This window comes from Hyla sarda, chromosome 3 (genome assembly GCF_029499605.1).
Source record: "Hyla sarda isolate aHylSar1 chromosome 3, aHylSar1.hap1, whole genome shotgun sequence".
Classification (NCBI taxonomy): domain Eukaryota; kingdom Metazoa; phylum Chordata; class Amphibia; order Anura; family Hylidae; genus Hyla; species Hyla sarda.
The window spans coordinates 177,883,320-177,902,613 of record NC_079191.1 but is presented as its reverse complement, the minus strand read 5'-3'; the positions used below and the strand labels follow the sequence as shown (position 1 = coordinate 177,902,613).

The window sequence follows — 19,294 nt, the reverse complement described above, 5'->3', positions numbered from 1 at the left end:
CTCAGTCATCCTTCTTAAAACTTTTGTACCCCCCAGGCCCCTCAGTCCCCTAGCCCCCAGACCCCCCTCAGTCATCCTTCTTTAATCTTTCATCCCCCCAGACCCCTCTCTCCCCTCCCCGCCAGACATCCTCCTTTACACTTTTGTTACCCCCCCCCACCTCTCTGTTCCTTTCTCCCTCCCCCTAAACCTCAGTCATCCTCCTTCATACTTTTTTACTCCCAGACCACTCTGCCCCCTCTCCCCCAGACCTCTCTGTCCCCACTTGCCCCCCAGACCTTTCTGCCCCCCCCAGACCTCTCTACCCCCCTCTTCCCCCAGACCTTTCTGCCCCCCTCTCCCCCCAGGCCTCTCTGCCCCCTCTTCCCCCAGACCTCTCTGCCCCCTTTTCCCCCCCAGACCTCTCTGCCCCACTCTCCTCCCCCAGACCTCTCTACCCTCCCACCCCACCCCCCCTATACCTGAGTCATCCTTTGTCCAACTTATGTGCCCCCTGGGACCCCTCTGTCCCTTTCTCCCCCCAGACCCTCAGTCGTCCTTCCAACTTTTGTACCCATACCAACTCCCCCAAAACAGACCATCCCCCCTCCCCGCTGCCCCGGTCCACCTCCTTCCAATTTTTCTGCCACCCATTCCAGACCCCTTCTACCCTAAATACTCTGCCCTTTTCTTTAACTAATCATTACCTTATGCAGCAGGGGATCAGCAGGCTGCAGCGCCAACGATTCTCCCTCCTGCTCGGACCAGCCGGGCAGGGACACGTCCGTGATGTCAGGGCGTGCCTGCACACGGATGTCTTCTGCTTTTAAAGCAGCAGTGTCCCTGCCCCGGCTAAACTCAGGAGTTCTTGGAGCCAGGAGACCAGCCAGAAGCAAGGCCCCCTTCAGCGTGATCTGAGAAGGGGGCCTCGTGCACACCGGAGGGGGTGGCCAGGGTTGCAGAGAGAGAGCGGCAAGGGCCGCATTTGTATTATTGAAAAAAAACAAGTCTGGCGCTGGCAGATGGCTGGCCCTGCGGACGACCCGGCCCACCGGGAAAACGCCTAGTGCGCCCAATGGCCAATCCGGCCCTGAATAGGATTCAATTTATATAGTAAATGTTATATTATCTAAACCTAATGAAAAATAATAGCAAAGCTTTCTTTTACTCCTTAGAGGACATGATGCGTGCATGTACGTAGCTGTGCCCTGGTACTTAGTGCACAGTGACTTACATGTAAGTCTCTCAACACAGTGATCAAAACCGGCTAGCTGCTGTTTTCAGCAGCTAGGACCTCATGGATACTGGCAGACATCAACAATCCTGCAGATGTCCGCCAATAACTCTTAAAATGCTTTGATCAATACTGATCACGGCATCTAAAGTATACACGGGGCTAGGGGGTACTTATAGGACCACCCACAGCACGATTGTAGAGGTCCAATAAGTAAAGATGGCTGCTGGAGATTTGCTTACCCCCTCCTGGCCAGCTGCTGTGATCTCCTCTGGCCTGCCTACTTGGAGACAAGAGAAGTGGATCGCAGGTAACAATGATCAGTGCTATGCCTATGCACTGAATAAAGAGAACCCATCAATTTTACAGTAAAGGGCACTATGTAAAAACGAAGTATGTGGAAGTATGTGGAAAAATGAGTATGTGGAAGGAAAAATAAAAGAGTTATGGTTCTTATAAAGTGATGAGGAAAAAACAAATTAAAATTGGCTGTATCTTTAAGGTGTTGCAAAGTTCTTTCCAGTTGCAAGTAAGGTATGTTCCCTCCCAACAGTCCTGGTGTCCTTCTTGAGTGTCCAACAAGTGGGACAACAAATAAGTTTAGCATAAAAATTTGCATAAACATTAGCATTTTTATGATTTATTTCTTGAGGTTTTGTGTTGTAATAGTTTTCTCTTTCAGAAAAACTAGGTGACAAACTTGCTTGAAAACATTTATTTTTTACATAACTCAGTTACATCACAAATTAAAAAGGTTAGTCCTCATTCTTGTTTCTATATGTCCCTTATACAGATGTACTCTTTACAAACACAAAAGCATCTATTTATTTTTGCATTTTCCTCCTGACATTCTAATAGCCATAACTCTTTCAGTTTCCACCTACAGACCCATATAAGGGCTTGTTTTTTCTACCACCAATAGTACTTTGTAATGATTTCACTCATTTTACCTCAAAATCTACGGTAAAACAAACAAACAAAAAATAAAATATTTATGGTGTGAAATTGAACAAAATAAAAAACACCATGCCATTTTGCATTTTGTGGGGGCTTCCATTTATACGTAGTGCACCTTTCGGTAAAAATAGTACATTATATTTATTCTGTAGGTCCATATGATTAAAATGATACTCACTTTGTATAGGTTTTGTTTTATTCTACTACTTTTGAAAAATTATGACTTTTTTTTTTTTAATACAAAATTTTGTATGCTTAACATTGTCATCTTCTGACCCCTAAAGCTATTTTTTTCGTATACATGATGTATGAGGGCTCATTTTTAGTGCTGTGATCTGTAGTATTTACCTGTACCACTTTTGTTTTTGATTGCTTTTTAATTATTTTTTCTGGTATATAAAGTGACCAAAAAATCAGCAATTGGACTTTGGTATTTTTCTTACATTTACACCATTGACCGTGCGGTTTAATTATATTTTAATGGTTCAGACATGCAGCGATACTACATGGTTATGTTTATTTTTGTTTACATTATACTATTTGAAATAGGGGAATGGGGGGGGGGGTGATTCTAACTTTTATTAGGGAAGTGGCTAATTCACATTTATTAACTTTTCTTTACTTTTTGTTTTAGTCCCCATATGGATTTTTTAAATAAAAAATGTGTAAACATAAATAAATCTAAATATATGTGGTACCGCCACATGCATAAATGTCCCCAACAGCAGGGTCAATGAAGTAAACTTAAAAAAAAAATCACAATTTTTTTTTATTTTTGTTGACTTCAAATACCAGAAAAAATAAAAAAGTGATCAATAAAAAGTGATCAAAAAGTCCTATCAAAACAAAACTGGTACCAATAAAAACTACAGATAATGATGTAAAAATGAGCCCTCATATATCCCATATATGGAAAAATAAAAGAGTTATACTGCTCAGAAGTGGATGATTTCAAGCATTCTAGTTTTTGGCAAAAGGCAAATGTTTTTTTTTTTTTTTTCCAATTTCGCCTCAAATATATATATTTTTGGTAAAATGAGTGATGTCATTACACAGTAGACCAAACCACCAAGCCCTCATATGGGTAGCAAGGGTGTGGAAATAAAAAAAAAAAAACTACTTGCCCAAGGGACTAAAATGGGACACAATCTACTTGTCCCTCATGAAAATCCACTTGTCCTGGTAGACAAAATAATTTCAACCAAAATAGTATGTAAATAAGGTCTTTATCAGTTTCTGCACTTTTTCCCTCCTCGCCCTATAATAGCCATAACTCTTATTTTTCCATCTACACACCCATATGACACTTGTTGGACCAATTATATTTGGAACAACACCTTTCATTTTTCCATAACTTGTGCTCTGAAATTATTTTTTCGCCATTCATCTTGTGGTCAAACTTACATGTTATTTTACTACTTTAGGTCAGCCTGATTACACCAATACCAAATTTGTTTGGTTTTTGTCATGGTTTACTACTTAATTATTATTATTTTTTTTTTTACTTTTTGATTTTTGAAAACAATTCCTGACCCCTATAACATTTTTATTTTCCGTATAGCGGGCTGTATAAGGGCTCAGTTGTTGGGCCATAATCTGCTGTTTGTATCGGTGCCATTTTGGTATTGATCAGACTTTTTGAACACTATTTACTTCATTTCTTCTGGGATATGATGTTATAAACATAAAAAGCACAGTTCTGTGATGTGGTATTTTTTTTATGTTAATGCCATTGACCGTACAGGTTATATAATGTTATTTTTTAATAGTTCGGACAATTACACATGCACCATTACCAAATATGTTTATTTTTATTATGTATTTTTGTTATGTTTACAGAAAAACTGCAGATATGATAATGTGAACAAGACAGGTAAACTAGGAGTTATATATGGCAATATATATCCAGGGATGCAGGAGATGAACAAGGTTAGGCATAAGACAGAAACTACATAACTCAAGGATATGCAAATACAAGAATTACAAGAACAGACACAAATGCTAAAAGGCCAACTAGTCTGAACACAGACCAAGAACAGGGTACATAGAACTAATACAAAACTAGATACAAAGCAAACTGACTCCTATGTTAAAGACAAAGCAAAGCTCAGAAAATGGAACTAAAACTAGGAGGAATTAGATAAAACTACAAACCCAAACTCCAATCATGGAGGGACACAAAAACACACTAAGCACAAACAGGTGTCAAGATGAAAGACTCCCAGAAGCAGGTGTGAATACACAAGAACAGAGGAACAGATAATACATAATAAGAAACAAACAGGACAGACTAATCCTGACCAGGTACACATAACAACACGAATATCGGAATATATAACAAGGCTAAAAGTTACACTTGGCAAAGAGTCCACACACAGATGGCAATACATGTCCACACACAGAGCCAGATATAACCCCACCTGTACTACTATTGGCCAGAGACTGTGCCTCTTTCCAGCAACCTACACAAATTGGTGAGGTGCCCTTGTTACAAAAACCCAGCATAATATTTGTTTTAGGGTTAGTTAAATTGCTCACAATGATATGGCCCTATGGTAAATAGGAACAAAAAGGTGGATGTGTAGTGAAGAGTTGGGATTCTGTTAAATGGCGCATGTTAATATAAATACCAAAGTAGAGTTAATTTCATTTACTGAAAACTTTAGTATTTCTTACCATAAAGTAGAACCTTCCAGATGATAAAACCAAGAAAAGCAATCTTCATGTCTCCTGTTATTGCCTTCACTAGTCTTGATTAGTGTTGCAGATCTCACACTACTCTATAATCTTTTCCCCTCTGCTTCCCCTCTACTGTCAATGCAAATCGCACTACTAATTTATGTAGGCAAAGGCAGGTGGGCAGCTCAACATGTCCAATTACACTTGTTACACTTACTTTTCTTTCTTCTCTATGGATTTGTATTCAGTTACAATATATGATAATTCCACAGTCCCAGTGGTCACACAGTTGTCACTACAGCTATACAACAGACAAATTCAGCCACTTGGAAGGTGTGAAAACCTATCTTGGCCTCAACAGAATAAAAAGGGAATTCATATGTTCAAAATAATGTGAGAATATATTTTAATGATAATGGTCTATATTCTTCATTGTTTCATCTGCTTTAATAGTTTACAGAATCTTATTTAGAAATAATCAGTTATCTATGAAAAGATGACCTTATGAAAAAGTCAATAACTAAAATAAAAATGTCAAATTTTAAATAAATACAAGAAAAAAAAATAGAAAATACAAACTAAATTGCATTTTGAGGGTACGTTCACACAGACGTATTTCTTTTCAAACTTGCAGCGGATTTCCCACTGCAAGTTTGAAATAGGGTGGGGTCTTCACCAGTGGAATCTCCTATTGACTTCAATTTTCAACTGCTGAGATTCTGCTTGCGAAAATCTTCTGCGGGCATCATGCTGAGACCCCGCCCCTTTTCAAGCTCACAGAGGGAGATCAGCTGCAAGTTTGAAAAGATATACGCCTGTGTGAACATAACCTAAAGGAGATATTCCATACAGACTCACCTGCTGCTGCTCCTTCCGTGTCCTAGTATCACCACTCCATTCCCGGTGGTGTCTTCTTTTTGGTTGCCCATGGTCAATGCATCCCACTGTGGCTCACCTAATTGCCGTTTGCAGCAATGTCTTGCCTCAGCCAGAGATAAGCTAATCAGATATATATGAAAAGATAATCTTATGAAAAAGTCAATAACTAAAATAAAAATGTCAAATTTTAAATAAATACAAGAAAAAAAATAAAATAAATACAACCTAAATTGCCTTTTGAGGGTTTGTTCACACAGGCATATTTCTTTTCAAACTTGCAGCGGATTTCCCACTGCAAGTTTGAAATAGGGTGGGTTCTCAGCGCACTAACCGCTGCAGATTTTTGCCAGTGGATTCTCCGCTGTTGAAAATCCGCCGCAGACCCTATTGACTTCAATTTTCAGCTGCTGAGATTCTGCTTGAGAAAATCTTCTGTAGGCATCGTGCTGAGACCCCTCCCCTTTTCAAGCTCACCCGCTGCTGCTCCTTCCGTGTCCCGGTATCGCTGCTCCAGTCCTCCGGTGGTGTCTTCTTTTTGGTTGCCCATGGTCAATGCATCACACTGCGGCTCACCTAATTGCCGTTTGCAGCGATGTCTTGCCTCAGCCAGAGATAAGCTGAGCGCCAGTGTAATTGCACCCACGCATTGGTCGCCAGGGCTCAGTGTATCACACTGCTGCTCAACCTATCACATCCCAAGTGCTGATGTGAGGTGCAGACTGCGTCCCATGCATGTGCAGGATTTGTAGCTGCCAATTAGAAGCTGTGCTCGGTCATTTAGTTTACATTGAAATCTGCAGCAGAAAATCCTGTGCATCAAATCCTACACATTAAATCTGGGTGCATGTGAATGTACCCTTAAGGTGCACATTTTTTGGGGCTGAATATGCATAATAACACTTTAGAGGCAGGTACGATGAATATAATTAAAACTCATCTGGCTTGTTTTTTAAGGACCCATCTTTTTAACCAGCAGCACAAGTGGGGTGTTACTCCCCTGTTGAGCTGGCAGGACCAGCTGCATTTTATTGAAATAAATTCTGACTTCAAGGGGTACTCCGCCGCTAGACATCTTATCCCTATTCAAAGGATAGGGCATAAGAGGTCTGATCACGGTGGTCCCACCACTGGGGACCACCACGATCTCCCTCCTGCACCCTGCATTCGTTTAGAGCATCGGGTGCAGCACCGGAGGTTTGTGACGTCATGGCCGTGCCCCTCTTGTGACGTCACAGTCATGCCCCACTTGTGACATCACGGCCACACACCCTCAATGCAAGTCTATGGGAGGGGGCATGATAGCCGTCACACCCCCTCCCATAGACTTTCATTGAGGGGGCATGGACGTGATGCCACAAGCGGGGTGTGACTGTGACATACGGAGCCTTCACCCCGCATCACCAGTCATCTGGCACAAAGCGAAGTTTGCTCCGTGCACCAGATGTCTGGGGTGCCGCAGCCGAAATCGCAGGGGGTCCCCGCGATCAGACATCTTATCCCCTATCCTTTGGATAGGGGATAAAATGTCTAGGGGCAGAGTACCCCTTTAAGTGCAATCAACTAAACAATTATTTAACCCTCCTATAAAAGCCCCCAACACTATAACAAAGTGCTTTTTTCTGTCCTGTTGGACAGTAGGACAGGCTGCAGACTGTGCATATTGCCAGATTCTCATTATGTATACAGTTCCAACCCTCAGAAACATTAACCAAGTCATATCTCTTACTTTTTTTGCCCTTCTCCCTCATCATCTCAAGAAGTGGATATGCACATTCTGGATGTTGCAAAATGTCTAATAATTTTAATTCAGAGATCCAGTGACTTTAGAAGCTAGGACAATCTGATTACTTTCTATAGTAAGAATAAAGAGTTGAAGGTCTCCCAACCTACTCTAAGTAGGTGGATAAAGGAAGCAATCCAATAAGCCTTTTTTAGCTCAAAATATTGCTCCTACTTTCTTTATTAGAGCATACTCCACCAGAACAGTCTCTTTATCCTTCACAGAAATAAGGCTTGATTCCAGGCACTCAGAATACAGATGCCTTTGGATGTACGATCTTGAGTTCCATCCACGACTCTCCCTCTTTAGGATTTTTTACTTGCTATGTCCCCACTTAGCTGCTGGTTAGGACATATGAGAAGTCTTCCTTTTTTTAAATATATTTTTCCCTTAGTCCTAACAGCAACACAAAAATGTATCTTTCTTTTTTGTGGATGTTTATTACTTGTTACAAAGCTGTGTATTATGGTGTTGAGGGGATCCTATAGGAGGGTCAATTAATTGTTTAATTGATTATACTTATGTCAGAATTTATTTTAATAAAATTCAACCTATCCAGGTAGCTCCACAGGTGAGAAAACACCCCACTTTTGCTACTGTGAGGACTAAGAGAAAACAACTTTAAGTTAAAACATTAATACTTGTCTATGCTTACTGGCTGCTGACAGGAACCCCTTTAAAAACATACCCAGCCTTTGATCAGCTTAAAGGGGTTGTCTGAACTTTTAAAGCTGAACTTTTAAACCTGGCTAAGGCTGGGTTCACACAACAGTTTTGCAATACAGTTCCCGTATACATTCTCAATTTGAAATCCGTACGGTACAGTATTGAAAACCATATGCATTGACCCTCCATTGAAAATCATATGCCTAAAGATGCAATGGGTTGTGTCCGTTTTGCATCCTGTACGGTTGTCAGTTTTTTTTCCAGCCTACCACGGTTTTTGGTCCAGGTGAAAAACCATATTGAAACATATACTTTTTTTTTTTTAACATGGGAGTCACTGGGAACCGTACAGAACCATATGTGCGTACGGTTCCATCCGGTTTTCACCATCCAGTTTTTGTCTTTGGAATTTCAATCAAACAAGTGAAACTGTATTCATAATGGAATGAAAAGTTTAAAACGTATATGTTTTTTTCTTAAAAAACTGATGCAACCGGACATAATTTTTCAAACCATATACGGATAAAAATTTGTACACATGTTTTGATACAGCTTAGTCAGGTTTTGAGCAATCCATTTTTTTCAAAAACCTGATACGGGAAGTGTATTCAAAAACATGGTGTGAACCCAACCTAAGAGAGAAATTTTCCTAAACAAGAAATAACCATTACTCAACCTTAGATCCCTTGCAGTACCAGCAGCACCACTATAGTGGTCCCCATCCATCCTGCAATGATGTTCTGACAAATTCCATTCATGTGATGCTGTATCCAGTCGCTCACCTGAATGTCCTCATGCCTTTAGGGCCGAGGCAAGGATTTTTATCTACACAAGCAAAGGTGCATTTTGGTGGTGACCCCAGCTCTACGCAGGCTTTGCAGACCGTATTACAGATTACAGTGCAGTTACACATAGTCCTTCACAGGGGGCATTTTGGGGGGCATTTTTCCCTTTCTTCTCTGTCTTGCTCAGACCGCATAAAGACTTGTTAAAACCATGAATAGTCGCCGCAGAATCTGCTAGAAAAACATGTTAAGCTCAGCAAATTTTCCATCTTTACCCTATCTTCAGTGCCCCAAATAATGCCTACCTGGGTTGCCCTGCATAGTATGAGTGAGTAGGTGAATATGTTGGTGGGAGGTTAGGCTGATTGGGTCATGGTGGGTAGGTAATTTGCCCCCAGGCAGGTAGATAGGTAGAGCATGTAGGTAGGTAGATAGGTAGAGAAAGAGTGCAGGTAGATAATGCCAGTAGGTAGCTAATACCGGTAGGTAGATAGTGTCAGTAGGTAGGTAGATTGTGCAGGTAGATATATAGTAAAGGTAGGTAGGTGTGCAGGCAAGTAGGAAGTGCAAGTAGGTAGGTAGGTGTGCAGAAAGCTAGGTAGATAGGCAGGTAGATAATCCCCCCCCCTCCCCCATAAAAATCCCACTCACCTTCCCTCTTGTCTAGTGCTGACACAAAGGCCTCCTCTTCCTCCTTCTCCTCATGGAGGGGCGCAGGACTTCTTCATGGCGCTTCGCAGCAGTTTGCTTACCCATGCCCAAGCATCGCCACTATTGCCACTGATTGGCTGCAGCATCACATGCATGATGTACTTGACATCATCCCTGGAGAACTAGTGGGGACTACTGCAAGGAACATTTCCAGCTGTTAAACAGTTAACCTAAAATCCTATATATAAGGCATTTTCCCATCAGGACACTCTCTTTAATAGGGCATACAGATTTAATCTGATCTTTCTCTTGGAGAGAAGATAAACTGAGAAAGATACATCCTTTTGCAAAAGTTTAGCCACTCCTGACAATTTCCATGATTTTCATTTATAAATAACTAGCTGAGTACCCGGCATTGCCCGGTTTTTCCTTCCTAATCCTTGTTGGGGAGGAAAATCAACAAAGGAGGAAGCTTTTGACTTCATATCCCATCCTCATATATTGTTGTCATATCCCAACCCCATATCCCGTCCTCATATCTCAACCTCATATCCCGTCCTCATATCCCAACCTCATATCCCGTCCTAATATCCCGTCATCATATCCCATCCTCCTATCCCGTCCTCATATTCCAACCTCCTATCTTGACCTTATATCCCGTCCTCATATCCCGACCTCCTATCTCGACCTCATATCCTGCCCTCATATCCCGTCCTCATATCCCGACCTCCTATCCAGATCTCCTATCCCATCCTCAAATCCGGACCTCATATCCCGTTCTCATATCCCTTCCTCCTATCCCGACCTCCTATCCAGTCTTCATATTCCATCCTCATATTCCGTCCTCATATCTGTTACGCCGAGCGCTCCGGGTCCCCGTTCCTCCCCGGAGCGCTCGCCTCATCTTCGTTGTTGCAGCGCCCCGGTCAGATCCACTGACCGGGTGCGCTGCGGTCCCGCCTTCAGCCGGGGTGCGATTCGCGATGCGGATAGCGCCCGCTCGCGATGCGCACTCCGGTCCCCGTACCTGACTCGCTCTCCCTCGGTCCTGTCCCGGCGCGCGCGGCCCCGCTCCCTAGGGCGCGCGCGCGCCGGGTCTCTGCGATTTAAAGGGCCAGTGCACCAATGATGGTGCCTGGCCCAATCTTCCCAATTAGCTTAATTGGTAATCACCTGTGCACTTCCCTATATTACCTCACTTCCCCTGCACTCCCTTGCCGGATCTTGTTGCCTTAGTGCCTAGTGAAAGCATTCCCTAGTCTGTTCCCAGTCCGTGTTCCTGACCTCCTGCCGTTGCCCCTGACTACGATCCTTGCCGCCTGCCCCCGACCTTCTGCTACGTCCGACCTTGCTTCTGCCTACTCCATTGTACCGCGCCTATCTTCAGCATCTTCAGCAGCCAGAGAGGTGAGCCGTTGCTAGTGGATACGACCTGGTCACTACCGCCGCAGCAAGACCATCCCGCTTTGCGGCGGGCTCTGGTGAAAACCTGTAGTGGCTTAGAACCGGTCCACTAGCGCGGTCCACGCCATCCCTCTCTGGCACAGAGGATCCACTACCTGCCAGCCGGCATCGTGACAGTAGATCCGGCCATGGATCCCGCTGAGGTTCCCCTGCCAGTTGTCTCTGATATCGCCCGACAGATCGCCCATCTAACCCACCAGCTGTCGGAAGTGTCCACCATTTTGCACCAACATCCCCTGCCAGTTGCCTCTGATATCGCCCGACAGGTCGCCCTTCTAACCCACCAGCTGTCGGAAGTGTCCACCATGGCGCGCCAACATTCGCAACTTCTTCAGCAATCATCTCCTCCGCCAGCTCCTGCACCTCCTCCGCAGCGAGTGGCCACTCCTAGCCTCTGCCTGTCCTTGCCGGACAAATTTGATGGGGACTCTAAGTATTGCCGTGGCTTTCTTTCGCAATGTTCCCAGCACTTGGAGATGATGTCGGACCAGTTTCCTACTGAAAGGTCTAAGGTGGCTTTCGTGTTCTGCCTTCTGTCTGGAAAAGCCCTGTCATGGGCCGCACCGCTCTGGGACCGCAATGACCCCGTCACTGCCTCTGTACACTCCTTCTTCTCGGAAATTCGAAGTGTCTTTGAGGAACCTGCCCGAGCTTCTTCAGCCGAGATTGCCCTGCTGAACCTGGCCCAGGGTGTTTCTTCCGTTGGCGAGTACGCCATTCAGTTCCGTGCTCTTGCTTACGAGTTGTCCTGGAATAGTGAGACTCTCTGCGCGACCTTTAAAAAAGGCCTATCCAGCAACATTAAAGATGTTCTGGCCGCACGAGAGACTCCTGCTGACCTACATGAACTCATTCATCTAGCCACTCGCATTGACATGCGTTCTTCCGGATGGCGTCTGGAGCTCCGCCTGGATATGGACTTTGTTCGCACGAAGCGTTTTTTCTCTCCGGCTCCTCTCTCCTCTGGTCCTCTGCAATCTGTTCCTGTGCTTCCCGCCGCGGAGGCTATGCATGTTGACCGGTCTTGCTTGACACCTCAAGAGAGGACACGACGCCGCATGGAGAATCTTTGCCTGTACTATGCCGGTACCGAACACTTCCTGAAGGATTGTCCTATCCGTCCTCCCCGCCTGGAAAGACGCACGCTGACTCCGCACGAAGGTGACACAGTTCTTGATGTCAACTCTGCTTCTCCACGCCTTACTGTGCCTGTGCGGATATCTGCCTCTACCTTCTCCTTTTCTACTATGCTCTTCTTGGATTCTGGATCTGCAGGAAAATTTTTTTTGGCCTCTCTCATCAACAGGTTCTACGTTCCTGTGACCAGTCTCGCCAGACCCCTCTACATCTATTGTTTTTTCAATAAAAGATTGGACTGTCTCGTACATTTCCACACAGAACCCCTCCTAATTTGCATTGGACCTAATCTCGGAAAAATCGAGTTTTTTTTCAGGTTCTTTGGCCCCAAGAAGAGGGGGAGACCCAAGGGGGGGGGTACTGTTACGCCGAGCGCTCCGGGTCCCCGTTCCTCCCCGGAGCGCTCGCCTCATCTTCGTTGTTGCAGCGCCCCGGTCAGATCCACTGACCGGGTGCGCTGCGGTCCCGCCTTCAGCCGGGGTGCGATTCGCGATGCGGATAGCGCCCGCTCGCGATGCGCACTCCGGTCCCCGTACCTGACTCGCTCTCCCTCGGTCCTGTCCCGGCGCGCGCGGCCCCGCTCCCTAGGGCGCGCGCGCGCCGGGTCTCTGCGATTTAAAGGGCCAGTGCACCAATGATGGTGCCTGGCCCAATCTTCCCAATTAGCTTAATTGGTAATCACCTGTGCACTTCCCTATATTACCTCACTTCCCCTGCACTCCCTTGCCGGATCTTGTTGCCTTAGTGCCTAGTGAAAGCATTCCCTAGTCTGTTCCCAGTCCGTGTTCCTGACCTCCTGCCGTTGCCCCTGACTACGATCCTTGCCGCCTGCCCCCGACCTTCTGCTACGTCCGACCTTGCTTCTGCCTACTCCATTGTACCGCGCCTATCTTCAGCATCTTCAGCAGCCAGAGAGGTGAGCCGTTGCTAGTGGATACGACCTGGTCACTACCGCCGCAGCAAGACCATCCCGCTTTGCGGCGGGCTCTGGTGAAAACCTGTAGTGGCTTAGAACCGGTCCACTAGCGCGGTCCACGCCATCCCTCTCTGGCACAGAGGATCCACTACCTGCCAGCCGGCATCGTGACAATATCTCTACCTCATATCCCATCCTCGTAACCCGACCTCCTATTTCGACATCATTTCCCGTCCACCTATCTCGACCTCATATCCCGTCCTCATATCTCATCTTTATATCCCGACCACATATCCCATCCTCATATCCTGTCCTCATATCCTGACCTCATATCCCGTCCTTATGTCTCATCCTCATATCCTGTCCTCAGGTGGGACTGATTTGTGATGAAGATATTGTAAGCTGAAAATGTGGCTTTGTGGGGCGTGGCCTGGCTGCTGGACGAAATGGCCGCACTGTAGTGGAGCTCCGTCAGTAATAGCCCTGTTTCAGCGACCTCACAACGAATTCCACAGTCAGTCTGACACCCACAAGCATGGGAATCACTGTGGGACATGCCGGCATGCAAAAAGAAAACCAGCAAGCATGAATCGCTGGCGAAGTTGTACTTTTCGCAGCGGCGGCCCGCTGCACAAAATGGGGCCGACAGCACGGGGGACCCGGAGCTGCGCTCACCCCGGCCGACACGCGCCTCTCCTTCCACTCACTGAAGATCTACTTCGGACCCTGAGCTATGCGGCCTGCATCTCCAGCAGAGTACTAAGCTGCTGACATCAGCTCCATCCTCCCCCGGCACATCTCAGCGCAGCAGATCACAGGTACACTCGGCTATCTCTCCTCACACAGGCCTCCTTCATTCCATGAGCAAGGGGAGACTCCTCCACACAGCCCCGTAGTGCAGCTGCACAGCTCTTCGGAGCTCACACACCTGCCTCCAGCTGTCTGGAGCTCTGTTCCTGGTTTTCCATCTACAGAAGATGATGAGCTGCAACTATTTTCTGTCACCAACACTGCTATGACTGATACCCAAATGAAGTCTAGGCTTCTAACATTGCAAAAATCCTTTCGGAAAGACATTTTAACTATGATTAACCCTTTACATACTGCTATAGAAGACTTGGGTGCCAGAATGGATCATATTGAGGCAAAATTTGGAGCGTTTGATGCCTCTTATTATGAAGTTATAGACTCTCACAATGCTGCGCAAGACGACATAGCCGCGCTTAAAGCAAAAGTTGCTTATTTACAAGACCGCAGCAGACGAAATAACATTAAACTACGCGGAATACTGGAATCTATAACAGCTGCTGAAATACCAACTTATGTCTGACCCCTCATAAAAGCTGCTTTGCCTTCATGTACACCACAGGAGCTTGAAATTGACCGAGCACACCTAGTACCCCGACCTAAGCATCTTGATGAATGCGTCCCTAAGGACGTTCTGGCAAGGGTAGACTTTTTCACCGTTAAGGGAAAACTGATGAACTTTGCCCACACTAATGGTTGGCTTCCAGCCCCACATGATCATGTGGATATTTACACCGACCCCTCGGCAGCCACTCTGCAACTCTGCAGAGCCTTTCAACAAATCACCTCCTTGCTACGGTCAGCAAACATTCAGTATCGCTGGGGTTTTCCAGTTCGCCTACTGATACATCATGAATATGCGCTCCATGTCGTTTGGTCTCCAGAGGAAGGCGAGACTCTGCTGCGAAAATGGAATCTCCCCCTGGAAACCAACAAGAGCCCATCCCGACCTTTCTCACGCAGAATGTAAGAGGACTGGTACACCATTCGCTGACTTTGGACTCTTTGACACTTTTTCTTATTATGGGCTACTTAGCTCATGAGTCAAGTCTGGCTTCGACATGGACATTACCCCCTCCCAGGACAACAGGCTTCGGCCTTCACATGCTATACCCTTTACCAGTTACTTAACTTTATTGGTTTGCACTATTTACCATGTTTTTACGTCTTGTGAGAAAGTGTAGTGAACTTTTGTCTTTAGAGCATTGTCTGTTCCACAAGGGCCCCTGAACGCTGGCTGGGAGGCGCTCGTGGTCCACCCCCTATATGTTATTGCTAACTATCATCATGCTTTTTCTGTTACTTTATGGTAATCAAATTGGTCAGTATTAATGTGAACAGTCTCAACAGTCCCTACAAGCAGACATACCTGTGGAGGGAAGCATTATCAATGGGGGCAGGAGTGCTCAGGAGACACACCTTTTAGAGAAGGACGCTGTTAGAAACACCCGTCCTTTTCGCACATCTTCCATTCCAATCACAACACTAAATCAAGAGGGGTGATATTGGCGATTAGGAACATGGTAGCCTTTATAATGATTGATTTAGTTATTGACCCCAGTGGACGATACATTATTCTTTCTTGCACGTTAAACAATACGCCATACACTCTGGTAGCATTGTATGCACCCAATCTGGGTCAGCATCGTTTTCTCCGCAACACTCTAAAACTTGCCAACCGTATAAAACAAGGCCCGCTGATTGTATGTGGGGACTTTAATCTAACTGTAGATCCATCTAGAGATTCCACCTCCTCTGCACGCATATCACCTCCTTCTCTAGCTCACCTATTCTGGTAGGAAAAATTATATGACACTTGCCACATATTGCATCCGAATGTAGATTTCCCTCACCACTCTCTCACTCACAACACATATTCTCGACTGGATATGTTTTTGGTGGAACGACACCTGTTATCTAACTAAGTGGCTTCTACAATTGAGCTTATATCATGGTCAGATCATGTGGCCATATCCTTATCATTGCAGAAGAGCTCCAACACCTCACCTGCATACTTGTGGAGGGCAAGCCCCTTCTTTTCCCACCCAGAACATGTCCAGGAAATGCAGAAAGATCCCCTTACGAAGCCCCCTGACGAAGCCCATACGCGAAACGCGCGTTGGGGTACAGGTAGTGATCTCCCCTATCGGTGTATGGCAGGTATTTGATACTTTATGCTGTCTATCATGCTCTCTTTTTTACCACTATGTAATGCTGCTGACTGACCTCTGAGCAGGGCTAGGTGCAATACAATTGGTCATTTGCACTTTACTTATAGCCCTATTGAGGACATATACCAGCCTTATACATTTACTATATGTATGTTTCATTATTTATTTTTATTATTTATGGGCATGTTGCAATTTGATATCTGTGTACTGTATCCCTGCCGTCCTTATTGTTTACCATTGTGGATTCAGTATCACTACCTTTTTTCTGTAGCTTTCATCTGTATAGTACCCTGTATTTTATGTATGATTTTTTATAATGCACTTGAATAAAGTTTACTCACTATTTTTGTATTCAATCAGTATACTGGTATCACTTTTTTTGGTGTAGTTAGGTTATGATAGGATCCAGTTTACGCAATTGCCTGTTAGCCAATTGTGTTTGTTCAGTGACAGAGAAATGCAGAAAGATCTCACAGATTTTTTTTTTCTATTAATGCAACCCCAGAAGTGGACGCTTTCACCTTATAAAATTGCCACAAGGCCTACATTAGAGGCTTTTTTTTATTAAATATGGCTCTATCAGCAAAAAGGAAAGAGATGCCCATTTAACCGAAGTTTTAAATAAACTGCGAACTCTAGAGGTGCAAAATAGGTCCTCTCCAACACATGATTTAGCTGCGCAGCTATCATCCAGGACCTCAGGAGCCTTCTTTTATTTCAGTATGAAAAGAACCTGAGAAGGACTAAAGCAAAGTATTATTCCCAAAATAACAAATCAGGGAAATTGCTAGCGTCTAGATTAAAAGCAAGACATGACCGCTCCCGAATTGCCCACTTAGTGCATCCTAATAATAGCTCCGCCATCTATACCCCTGAAGGTATAGCAGACTGTTTCCATGCTTTCTACTCTTCCTTATATAATTTACAAGATACAGTCTCTCAAACCCTATCCCTGGAAGAATCATCTGCTCCTTTCTCTCTGGTCTTCATCTACTGAATCTCAGTGAGAAACAGTTGGAAACCCTAAATAGCCTAATAACCTTACCTGACGTGGTGAGAATGATAAAATCCTTACCCTCCCAAAAAGCCCCAGGACCTGACGGTTTTGTCAACTTGTATTACAAAACTTTTTGTGACACATTATCTCCTTACCTTAAGGACTTTTGCCAAGCTGCCCTCACCAAAGGCGCCTTTCCAAAAGAAAACCTACAAGCATTGATAGTCACAATTCCTAAACCTGAGAAATCCCCAGATCTTCCCCAAAACTACAGGCCAATCTCATTGCTCAATCAGGATCTAAAAATTTTTGCCAAACTAATTGCCTCTAGAATAGACATAGTACTGCCTTCTCTGATTAATGCAAAACAATCTGGTTTTGTGCCTAGTCGACAAACCTCGGACAATACTAGACGCCTGTTAAATGTCCTCTATCATATTGAGAGGAACCGCACCCCAGAGGTCACGTGTAAGCGCTCTGCGTAGCGCGAAACCGGTCGACTTACCTGGCGCTCTTGCTGCGTGGATCAGCGATCCCGAATAAAACTTCTTGCTGTTTCCGTGAGTGCCCTCTGCGATCTCTTCTTTCAAGTTATCCACGCTTATGCTTATGGCGGACTGAGCACCGGATTTGTGGCATTTGGACCTGACGGTGCAGTGATCCAGTATACTCCGGCAATATCGTGAGTGCGGCAGTGCCGACATTTCTCCTTCTCCATGTGTTCGATAGGAACCGCACCCCTGCCTTGGTACTCGCACTTTTCGGTATTGCGACATATGGGCTTCAGTGGCTCAATAATGCAAGTAATTACATCACTCTATGCTGGTCCCACCACAAGAGTATTTGCTAACGGGGCATTGTCTACCCCTTTGAATATTAGCAACGGTGCAAGGCAGGGATGCCCCCTCTCCCCCCTTATTTTTATTTTATGCTTGGAGCCCCTTGCGCAGGCTATGCTCGCTCATCGGGAGTCTGTACTGGCAATAGACAACATCTAATCTCTCTATATGCGGATGACATCCTCCTTACCCTCACCCACCCTACTCTTTCTGTCCCTGCCGCTCTAGAAGTTATCCATAACTTCGGGGTGCTATCATATTATTATCTTAACTCCTCAAAAACACAAACCCTTCCTACTTGGATAGACAGACAGTGCAATATCTCCAACACACATATTCTTTTGACTGGCGCACCACCGATGTCACCTATTTAGGTATAAAACTGGCTTCCCCTCACAGGCTCTCGTACCAGACTAATTATGAGCCTTTCTTGAAACACATAGAAGAGGAAACTAAGAGACTAACTAAATATGAGATCTCAACGGTAGGTCGGGTAGCCACATTTAAAATGTTTTTACTACCGAAATTTTTATATCTCTACAGGACTCTACCCATTGCTGTCCCCACCTCCTTCTTCTCAGCAGCCCAGGCGCTCTTGACCAGATTTGTTTGGGCAGGTAAGAAGCCAAGATTGGCTTCCTCTATCTTAAGTAAAGCAAGAAAAGTAGGCGGCCTGGGCCTGCCAAACCTACATGGTTATTACATAGCCACTAGTCAGCTCTATGCGCGTCTAGTGGAAAGGGAGTATGGACATACCTTGGGTACACAAAGAGGATACATATGTATCTCCTTACCATATATCAGATGTGTTGTGGCACCCTCTGTGGAAGGCCGTTTCACCATTACCGCTACAGAATTTTAACGACGAGCGCTCCGGGTCCCGCAGCTTCCCCGGAGCGCTCGCGGCATTATGCTAACAGCAGCGCTCCGGTCTCTGCCTCTGACCGCGAGCACTGCTGTGTTCATGCCGGCAGGGACGCGATCCGCGTGGCGGGTCAGACCCGCTCGCGGATCGTGCCCCGTTCTACTCACCCTCCTCCTCCAGTGGCTGTCTCGTCCCGGCGCGCACGGCCCCGCTCCCTAGGGTGCGCTAATTGGTGCCTGGCCCCAGTGGCGTTGCTAAGGTTGGTGTCACCCGGTGCGATAGGAAATGGTGTCACCCCATACCTACCCCCCCAGTAAGTTTTTAGCCTGTTGTGACAGGCACCACTGATGTAGAGCAGTGTGAAAAATTCCAGTATAATAATCAAATATACCAATTGCCAAAGAATGGGAAAGCGCTAAAAAAGGTTTCACCAATTAAAATTACAGCTCCCAGTATGTCCTAAGCAGTGGTGAGGTTATGCTGGGAGC

General features: G+C 45.3%; 1 protein-coding gene across 6 annotated transcripts in view; it reads right to left on the bottom strand.

The window, feature by feature from the left end:
* The window catches only part of LOC130361916 (5-hydroxytryptamine receptor 3A-like), a 135,840-nt gene that overhangs the window by 79,470 nt on the left and 37,076 nt on the right, over nucleotides 1–19,294 (bottom strand). The window contains exon 1 of one of the 6 annotated variants that reach the window (XM_056565604.1): nucleotides 5,708–5,854. The exons of the other annotated variants lie outside the window; for them this stretch is intronic. The gene's annotated coding sequence lies outside the window, so the exon portion shown is untranslated. Of the gene's footprint in view, nucleotides 1–5,707; nucleotides 5,855–19,294 lie in introns of those variants that run through there. 6 annotated transcript variants of the gene reach the window in all.